This window comes from Hetaerina americana, unplaced genomic scaffold (genome assembly GCF_022747635.1).
Source record: "Hetaerina americana unplaced genomic scaffold, ioHetAmer1.1.p SCAF_4, whole genome shotgun sequence".
In the NCBI taxonomy this organism is placed as follows: domain Eukaryota; kingdom Metazoa; phylum Arthropoda; class Insecta; order Odonata; family Calopterygidae; genus Hetaerina; species Hetaerina americana.
This window is the reverse complement of record NW_027286985.1, coordinates 28023291-28034204: the sequence shown is the minus strand read 5'-3', so window position 1 is coordinate 28034204 and position 10914 is coordinate 28023291. Positions and strand designations below refer to the sequence as shown.

The following is a 10914-nucleotide window of genomic DNA, read 5'->3' as shown; positions in this document are numbered from 1 at the left end:
CATTGCTACATTCTCAGATCTTTTTGAACTTTTAAGTTAAGAGTCTTTTAAGACTTTTTTGAAATATATTTAAGTTAAAAAAGCATTTATATTTTTCCATGTCCAGTATGCATATTTTTCCATAAGAATTTTACAGTGCATGTTATGTCAACCATGCAACATTTTTTTGTCGTTAAAATTCTAAATTGCGACCTTGGTTTGAAATGCACAAAAATATAATTTTCCTTGAAATCATTTAGATCTGAAGAATTGAATACGCCACATGCCCCACCCACCTTCCCCTTCATTTGTGATGGCTGGACTACATTCATCTCAGTATATATGATGAGGATCAGCTAATGTGATTGGAAATGGAAAGCACTGGGACATTCCCTTGTGTAGAACTACAGGTACATACAACTTAAATACTTTTAGTTTTCATTGCTATTTTTCAATAATATGTCACAGTTTATGTTTTGCTATATTTAACTATTTAGCATGAACATGTATTATGGAAAATTGTCAAGTTCAAAGTAGATTTGTAGTCAAAAGAGCTTTAAAGAGAAAGTGGAAGCATATAATGTGATCTTCAGATGTAGTGTAAGGAGAATTTGGGGGTATTTTAATCCATTGAATGTTGTTTGTCTTGGTGTATTCCCATCATCATCTGAAAACCAAACTTGGCCCCTACCAGGTGGCTTAATGTAGTGGAAAATTGCTGCAACCTCTAGCTAGTGGAAAAGAGGTTATGTTCCCTGGCATTTCGTTCATCTCTAAACAATTTTTCTCATTGCCGCATGGCTCAATATTCATACCATTTTACAAGCAATGTATCTAAGCGTTTATTATTCATATCCCTTGCTTGAAAATGAGAGAGGATTGTACGTTTTTCCATTTTATAAATTATTACAAAAACAGAAAATTTTAAGTTTCCCAAGAGAATTTATCTTGAATTCCCTCGGGAATTCTGGAATTCAATTTGAAAGTCTTATATCCTCCTTTACAACTAAACTTTCCACTTTGAATGGGAAAGAGAAGACTGAGAACCTTGATGTGTCCATTTGATAACAATTTGGTATAATTTGGATATACCTATTTGGTATAATTTATTTCACTTGAAATGTGCTGTGCTGATTAAATTGAGGAAATTTTGGTGATTCCAATTTTATTATATTTACAGCACTTTTCAAAATGTAATGCAAATAGTTTTTATGTCAGAAGTGTGCTAAGAAGTACTAAATTATTTAAAAGACTGCAGAATTATGTAATAGCTTTCAGGATCCATCATAATGCTACCTCTAACTGGTAGACTTGGGTGACTACTGGTACTACTAATAAAAACTTCTGAGGGACATTGGAGCACATGAGCCACACTCATTCTATCCTTGAATAAATGGTGCATGGGGGTAAGATTCAAACCATTCCTTGCCTCAATACATCTCATTTTAGACTTCATTTTTGTGAACCCAGCAAAGCTCACTTGCAACTCAACAATGTTTCCACTCCTTGAAAGCGGAATCCTATATACCATTTCTTCGCTATTTTGTCAGTAATTTTCATTTATTGTATCCTAAAAAATAATACTGTAAGAGTGTAAGGCTTTTTATGTGTCTGTTTGAAATAGTTACTCTAGAAGAAAGTACCACACTATTTCTTCTTCGCTGAAAGTACTTATTCCTCAAGTGGAGGAAAAGGCCATCCTGCTGGCCTCCTCTGTGGCTTTTGACTCAATTATCGAGTTCAACACCCTCCTAGATTGATTTTCCCTCACTTAGCGCTGGATTTTTTTGGTTGTCATTGTTGTTATTTCATACTTATTGCCCGATGTTTAAGGCATAAACTAGGCCTTTTTCGGATTGGTACTAAATTAAAAAAGAAACAACTTCCCCCTTCGTTTTTTTTTAGCAGACTGTCTTTGTTGCCTCCACATTCAAGTGATTATTTTTTCTTATGAGCTCATCAATTAAAACCATACACCAAAAGAAACCGATGTGGTCTGTATGTGTTTTCGCTAATAGATTTTGAGGTTCTTGGAAATGTTTCATTGAAGTCAAGGTCGCCAATCAATTCTGCCCGCTGTATCTGGAAACAATCTCATTTTTTGTGCAGTGCTTGACCAATACCGAGATAAGGCCCTGCTCCCCTTATCAGATCCCTACATATGGTTGAAAAATAAAATGCGATAAAACTCCGGAATAGGCTTTCTTGACGCGGCGGTGGTCACTCGCAGAATCTGTACGATTAATAATCTGCGAGTTACAAAAATTCATCCTCGCATAAAGGTAAGTGAAAACGTCATCTATTCAATCCATTCGAATGTTGAGAAAATTATACCACCAAACGCGTGTGTTTTGTAATACGAAAGCGTTCGAAAATCCCACGTTTGTCTATTTGGAGCAATGGTCCGGATAAGTTGGATGTTACATTACAACAGTATAAAGTGTTAAATATTAGCCGATGCTGTTTTCTATTCGATGCCATTTTTCTATGGAAGAATATTGTGACATATTAGAGATACGAGTTTCATCGCCAGATCATTTCAACGCCTCAAGCATATGCTGACACAAAGTGTAGTTTTTAATTTGAGTTCGCAACCTGGTACTGAAGGGGAATAAACGTAATCAACGAGTGAGCGGTCGGCGAAGTCCTACAATGTGGAAAATGAATGATAGTCTCTAACCCCATGCGAACTCTGGTTCTTCCTTCATTGTAGACCTCGACCAGCTTTTAGCGAGCAACACTAAGACTTATAGAGAAAGAGTCAGAAATAATTAACGGGTGGTTTTCCGGCTGCATAATGCCTTAAATAGTTAAATATGACATTGACGGAATGTAAACACGCAAATTGACTACGAGTGCCTTCCTTTAGTGGCCATCGCAAGGCCGCAAGTTAGATTGGATTTAAACAGGTGCGTGACATATGTAAAGGTTAAGCAAGTAAAAACTCGCAGATTAGAGGTCAGTGTCAGACAAAATATCCGAAGGAAATTGTAATGGTGAAAAGTTTCAAAAGAATATTGAACCATTTCCTTCATTCAAGAAAATTCTCTGAAAACTATATTGGCTCGTTCTGTCTTAAAAGTAGCATCGTAAAATGACCAAGTTGCAAGATTTGCTCTTTGTATCATTATTTGAGTAGATTAATGTAATTGAACAATGCACAGTGTGCATTCTTCTTTGCATGGTGACTCTTGGTTCTACTTTGATGAATCTTTCGCCGCGAAAAATTTGAGAAGTTCTTCAGAAATTGTGGACCAAGTGTGAAATTGATTACAATTCGTTAAAGAATAAAAGAAACTGATGACTAGGTTTTTTCTATGGTCTAATCTTCTTCCTATCAGAAGTCGCAGAATAATTAAGAAGCCAAAAACATAATTTTTTCGAGCCATAAAACTCCGGGTAAAAGGGCACCATGTACGTAGACTTGTTGGTAAAACCTGCTTCTTCCATGAAAGTTTCATCCTTCAAATATCGCTTCATGCCTCCATTTCTAAAATTTCCAATTGTTCATTCAGACGCATTAAGGTCACACTCCGAATCTCATTGCTTGAAGAAAAATATTATATTTAGTCCTACAAAGATTTGAAATTTAAATATAGTGTCTTGAAAAGTCTTAATGGTGTTCGTACGCCAAACATTTCTAGTCTCTTCGAGATCTGTATAAATTTCAATAAAAGTTTCAAATTTATATTAAATTTTCCCTATTGAATACTATATTAGTTACAGTACCAGCAATGAAATTTGTGACTAGCTGGAGAAACGAAGTGTACCTACTCTGAACTAATAATTTACCTCGAATACAGCCTCCGGTATGAGTGTCTTGGAAATGAATTCTTCTGTATTGCGTGTAATACAGTGACAGCCGTTAGAACACTAAAAACTTAACAGAGTTAAAAACATAATTTCCATTATTATGTGTTCAATCATGAAATAATCACGGATTTCTCTTGGATCATGAAGTTGATTTTAGGTTTGATTTCCTTTCATAATCTAGAATACTCTGCTTTCTCTAAGTTTCCGTTATGATACAAAAAACTAGGTACCATAGAGACCATGTACGATGTTTACACTTATGTTTATTTATTATTCTTATTCTCTATTAAGAGCAATACTCTATGTGTGCAAATTTTTTCGCCGAAAAGGCATAAATTAATTTCACAGAATTTGATTAGCAGTCCATGGAAGGGAGGCTTTGAGTTAAATCATCAAAATAAATGCGAAAGTGAAATTACCTTTTGTTAAAAGGGAGGACTTCTTGTAAATGTTATCTTGAAACTTGCGTAATCGAATCCTGATTGTCCTCTCCATCCTACCGTTTTCGTGTGCGAGAAAGCAATTTTATTGATCTTAAATTTTGGAAAATGTATCCATGGATGATGTGGTAAATCGGTAAGAAAATCGTTAGATTTTACTTTTGTTGGATAAATAAATGTAAGAATGTTATTGTGTAGCCAAAATTATGCGAATGTAGCGAAAGTTGGATTTTTTAATTGCCAAAAAATGTCAAATTATACTTTTATGACTCTAAGAATTTCAATTTGGGGTGAATCTATCGTTTTATAGTGCAAAAAACGATTTCGGCAGCTCTCGACTTAAGGGAAATATACTGAAGAAATGATTTTTGGAATTCAAGAAAGAAGCCTTAAGTTTCAAGAATTATTTCCTTTTGAATTTTATACCGAAAACGGGCACAGGAATTTTATGAAATGAGCTGAATCCACCGTCATGGTTACGAGGAAACATCTTTAGATAAGTCTCAACTTTGGGAAAACACATTAAAGGACATTGCTAGAATTCAGTTAATAAACGCGTTTTTGTTGTTTTGAATAAAGAAATAGGGAAAGGGTTTATTGAGGGATTGTCGGATCACCGCGCTAAACGGTTTTGCGACAGGAGTAATTATAATCATAGCTAAAGGAATGACTATTCGTAGTTTTTCATGGTCAATTTATAAAAAATATATTCGGGTTTTAATTTTTCCAAGGCGGTTACGTAAATCAAAACAGAATAAGATATATTTTATAATTATTTCGATGTTGATTTTTTATTTATCTCTCACTAGAAACTGATATACAGGTAATAATAATATACCTGTAATATAATATAATATACCTGTAATATAATATGCATACCTGTAATATATATGTACTATAATGTAATATACCTGTAATATATATGTACTGTAATGTAATATACCTGTAATATAATACCCCTGTAATTTATGTATAAATACTGACTCATTACTATACACTGACAAAATATGTTTTTTATAGCCAGTAAATTCATGTCAGCCTCCCAGTACTGAGCTAAGCTTGATATTAAGGTACTTCAAGTAATTTGAACTGGAAAGTGCAAGTCCTAGCAACCTACGAAACCAATTGGTATACGTATACTATTTATCAGTCACGAACTTTGTCTTTGGATGTTTATTGAAATTTCAAATTTGCAAATGGTGTTTATCTCTCCCAAGTGGGTTCACTGACTTGTGGATGGTGGCTCGTCCGGCTTGCGCGTTCTGATATCTTCGAGAGCTGTGCTGGTGGGAGGAATGATATTTGCTCCAGGTAGGGTCACACATGCCAGATAGGTCAAAGGGTAGGAGCCAGACGAAAGGTAGTCAGCGCAGCGTCTGCTGCTCATTGAGGCGGCTGTAAACACGTCTGACGCCAGGGGAGCGGCCATTTAGTGATAATGTCACGTTGAAAATTCTATTGAGGAAAGCATTGGGAAACGTTCAGTTAGTGATGATCTTGTGTGCTTTCCCAGTGTCTTTGTTGGGTGAAATCCTCTCCGGTCTTCCCCCGGTTTAGTGTCTCCATTGCTGCAGTCGTTACGAAAACCGACTCGGTCATTGTCCTCAGGGCTTCTGAAGGGCACCACAGTCATTACCTCATGAAAAGATTATGCACAAATGAGTCTGAGATCGAAGGGACTCGGCTCAATGGGCCACTTGTCTCACCCGGCAGCGGATGAGACAAGGTTTCTGTGGTCAATCCTTCTGAAGCGACATCAGCAGCAGAGAAGAGGACCGAACCACTTAAAATGTTAGAACGATGTTGGGGGCAGGAGAATAGCAAATATAAAGCGGGAGATGGAGAGAATAAATATATACATTTTAGGGCTATTTGAGGTGAGGTGGGAGGATAGCGGGCATTACTGTAGCGATAAACATATTGAGTAATTTATAGTGCAGGGAAAGAGAACCAATAAAAAATGGTAAAACGAGTAATATTGTGCAAAAGGTAGGCGGAAGTGTAGTGAGCATAGAGTAAGAGACTGATAGAATATTATTAGTAGAAGAAAAGCTGAACCATGAACCTGGTCATTGTTCATGTACATGCCACCAAGCAATACAAAGTAGGAAAAAGTCGACATGGTATACGATCCGTTACGGGACATAATCGCTTGTGTTCCTGGAGAGAAATATGTGGTGTGGTGGTAGTGGGGGTTTGGTAGTAGGGGTGGGAGGCAAATTAAGAGATGGTAGAGAGGTAGGGGACTTTGGTTTAGGAATGAGAAATGACCGCAGGGGGATACAAAAGAGTTCTGTAGGAGACATGGTTTAATCATAACGAACCCTCCGTTTAGACACCACAATAGGCGTAATTATGCATAGAAAATGTCTGGAGATTACGATATCAGTTAAATTTATTATATGGTTAGGCACAGATTTAGGGGTAGTGTAATTAATTTGCACGTTATCCCGGAAGCGTTTGCGGTTTCAGTTCATAATTTAGTACTAATGAAATGTAACCTTAGATTCAAGAGGATGAGGCAGGAAAGACGGATTGCAGAAGCATACCAATGATAATAATGAATAACAGTAAGGCAGGTTTTCCTGATAACGACTATAGGTAATTATTAGCTGGCTATACAGTGGGTTTAATGACCATTGTTTCGGATATTCATTTTTTCTTAAAGACAATAAAAGCCAGCGAATATCGCAAAGAGTTAATTCTGTGAAAAGCTATTTTTACAATTCTTTTTCTATACTTCTTATATTTTGTGATTCTTTTAATCTAAATAATGCCTATATATTGTGATATCGCACAAGATTAGTTGAACAGTAATTCTGCTCATTCAAGAGAAGCAACGAGGGATGTGATTTTACGCAAATGTGTAGTCGATTTAGTTCATAACAATCAAATCAGGAGTGCAAGTCCATAGCTCTTCTTCGAAAAATCTATAGATATGTTTAATTTGTTTATCAATACATTTTTTACTCATTGCCATGAAAATTATTTTATAAGCGAAGTGCTTAATGAAAAATATTATTCATACTGTTTTAATTTATTTTCCCTAACTACATATTCCAATAGTTAAAAAAATATATATATTAGAGTTGAACGCCGGGTTGTTTACTTTTTTACGCCTACTATACCGTCTAGTTGTTTTTCTAATCAAGGCAAAATATAAATACAAATAATGCATAAAAATAATCTGATGTAGTACCAAATGAAAACCCCTCAAATTCCTACTATCAATTTTTGTGAGATATTGAATTCCTTTCGCTTAAATCAATCACAATCCGTAGTGAAATTGAGTAGGGGTAGATTTTAGGTGAGGCGACCGATAGCTGAGGTCATTTGCGCCATAGGGGATGGACAGGAAAGGATGAAGGGAAACCCGGCGTCGGCATTAGCCTTCTCTTTAGGAAAGGCGCCTAGGGGTCCGCAGCTTAACGTCCCATCCGATGGACGGCATACTCACTCAAAGTGCCCTCCACAAAGCACCTCAATAAGGGATAGAGATACCTCTGAAACACCAAACTCAACACCGCCGGGATTTGAACCCGAGCCCTCAGGGTGGGAAGCAAGTACGTTAGCCCCCGCACCATCTCGATCCCCGTGAAATTGAGATGAAACCTTTAAATCAAGAAATTGACGCTTAATTCAAACATTTCAATACTGAAAAATCGATAATTTTTTTAAAAGTTTAAAGGTCTTACACCCTCAACCTTTTTCTTCTACGGAGTTAACCGTTCTACACAAGTCTCTAGCCAGATTAGATCATAATTAGTGGACACGCAGCGACATTCAATATTTAAGCAAGAATTCATCTTATCCAGTGACCAACACACGGGGTCTTTCTTGTAATCCTCTTTTTCTTCATAGCTATCTCTATCTATCAAAGTGTTTTCCCGTATAACCTAGACTATGTATACCATCCAAGACAAAATAGCCTTTCTCTCCAAATTTTATTTCGGTCCTAGGCCATGGCGACTTCAGAATTTATTGCGACTTTCTTGTAATCTTCTTTTTCTTCACAGCTATCTATATCAAAGTGTTTTTCCTTATAACCTAGACTATGTTATAGCATTCAAGGCAAAAATAGCCTTTATCTCCAAGATTTTGTTTTGTCCTTGGCCATGGCGACTTCAGAATTTGTTGCGGCTTTCGTTCGCATGCGTTTTCTATCCTTGCTTGAAAACCCATTATAATTTGAATCAGCACAATCAAACCTATCGGTGTCGCTCTATGATGATCTCAAGCCATAAAACATCTTCAAAAACGGTGATTCGGGCCGGTTCCTAAATTCTTCGCTCATCGCCATTTTAGATTTTCCGACCAATGTGCTTAGATATCCTGAGAGGCCTTCACCTCACTGTCTCTAATATAAAACAAATCAATTCCTATTCTCGGCGTTCTTGAGCTTCTTCCAGTTATCGTCAGCAGCAATATTGAATGCGCACACCAGATCGACACCAAAAGCTGATACAATACTCCCATGCTGTTATATGGTTCTTATCGGCACCACTTTTTAAAATGTTCCCAATCACGAAAACCTTTCAGCCGTTTGAGCACAGTATTCCCTTAAATCTTGCATGAGAATTCCACCTCTAATTCAATGGCACAGTGAGTGAACACTAGAAGCTGAATTTCAGTCAAAAGGGCAATACACGTACTTGAGTGGGCCGGGTGCAGGGTGTCCCCGGCAGCCAGAGTCCGTCAGTTGTTGGAGCTTTAGCGCCTTGGTGGTCACTATATATGACCTTACAAGCGTGTGCATCATATACAATAGAAGAAATCCATACGGTGATTGAAGAATAGGAGTCATTCTTAAATGGAACGGGAATAGTTCATACACCTTAGGTGACGGTAGAAGACCTCGCCTTAGTGGAGGAACGTTGGCCACTGCGAAGGCACAGTTAAGCTTTAGAAAACAGATTTGTGTTGCCTCTAAGTGTAGACAAGATTTCTTGACACTTCTCTTAGGGGTTATTATAGTTTATCTAAATAAATACAGTGCACGACGGTAAGAGTTGTGCCCAATTAAAGTTTTCTCGTTCAATCTTTTATTTATGAGTCAAATTCCTACTTTTTAATAATTACCGGGAAGTGGCAAGTGACGATGAGCATTTGGGGAACGAAGGTCCTTTTGGGAAAAACTTGAATCCCGATGGAAACTGCTGTTATTCCTCGGATTGCCTGCAGATTGTTTTCAAATTTCGGGCTCTTTTTTAAAAATTGAATGTTGCTTCCACTAATTGTTATCTCATTTGGCTTCGGAAACGTATCTAATTCTGCAAAAGGGAACGATTGAGGGGATAGGAACTTGAAGTTTAAAAAAAACATTTATTATTCCGTCCAACCTAATAACCCGTATTATGAAATATGAACATTGTTTTCTCGAAGCCTGTTTTCGTAACATTAGTTTATGCTCACAAAATGTCAGCATATGAAATTACTTCACAAGGACTATAATAAAAACTGCTGTTTATGCTGCGGCAGTTAATAAGTTGAGCTCTCTTCGCGGAAAATTTTATTTTTTAATGTTATACCCGTTATATCTGTCGACATGGATACGAGACGTTCAATGCCAGTAGAGGAAAAGAGCTAAGTTAACAACGTTGAAAGAGGAAAGGATTAGGAATATTGGTCGCATGAAGGGACGTAGAAAGCATACGGAGCTTGAAAAATGCTCTTCTGTTATTCTGTTAGGCTAATGTTTTAATAATGTTATACTGTTGTTATAATGTTAAACAGGGATCAAAAGTGTGGGAGTGTTTTGTCCTCAGTCACCTACCTTTCGAAGCCAGAATGCTGATAATAATATCGTAAAAATATTGATAGGAAAGGTTAGCCACCGTTGTCATCGATTGTATGGCAAAGTTTCTTTTGGGCCTTAGTTTATCACAAGAGCCAATTTTCAGACTTGTGCTGAGTCAGAATGCGAGCAAGAAACGAGGATCAGGAAATGAGATTAGTTTTCCTGCAATTAATTTATTTGGTCATTTCTACTCATGGGATTTATCTGTGTGCATCATTTCTTCCTAATGGAAATAGGTTTTCAACAAGTGAGATAAGGATAGGCTGAGTCACTTCAAGGGGTTATGTAGCCACTGAGTCATCGGAATCAGCCTAAAATCTAATGTCTCTATCACCTTCGCCTGTAGTAGCAACAACTTGTTTCCCGATGTCAAGCATGTTGCAATTAACTTGAAAATCCACAGCGTGTGTATTAGGATCGATTCATATCGTATTGTAAATTGTAAAGTATAATGAAATGGTATACATCTACATTACAAAAATTATTTTGCTCTTTAGCTCATGTTTTAATCACTATCACATAAAAAAATACATTTAGAGCAATGCTTAAGGCAATGCTACGGTCTTTCCTATACATTTACACGTCCTCCAGTAAAATTGCTATTATGTAGACATTTTGTTTATGCTAAATCGAAATGCAAAAGAATAAAATAGTTGGATACCGTTTTCAACTTTAAATTTTATTGGGTGGTTTCTCTAACATACGAGATGATATTCTAAATTCATGAAAAGGTCATTAATTACGCTGGAATTTCGCCTATTACAAAATATATGCGGAACCGCGTACACCAGTCACTGAAGAATAAACGTGGAGTTACCAATACGGGACGAAAACTAAACACTTTGTTTAGGCTTTTGGAAATTAGCTAAACGGAAACAGCAATCT

The 10914-nt window shown here is 36.7% G+C and overlaps 1 protein-coding gene across 1 annotated transcript in view; it reads left to right on the top strand.

Moving 5' to 3' along the window:
- The first annotated feature begins 301 nt into the window (after positions 1-301).
- Mdr50 (Multi drug resistance 50) overlaps positions 302-10914 on the top strand; it is a 66249-nt gene continuing 55636 nt past the window's right edge. The window contains exon 1 of the mRNA XM_071590172.1: positions 302-389. The gene's annotated coding sequence lies outside the window, so the exon portion shown is untranslated. The remainder of the gene's footprint in view (positions 390-10914) is intronic.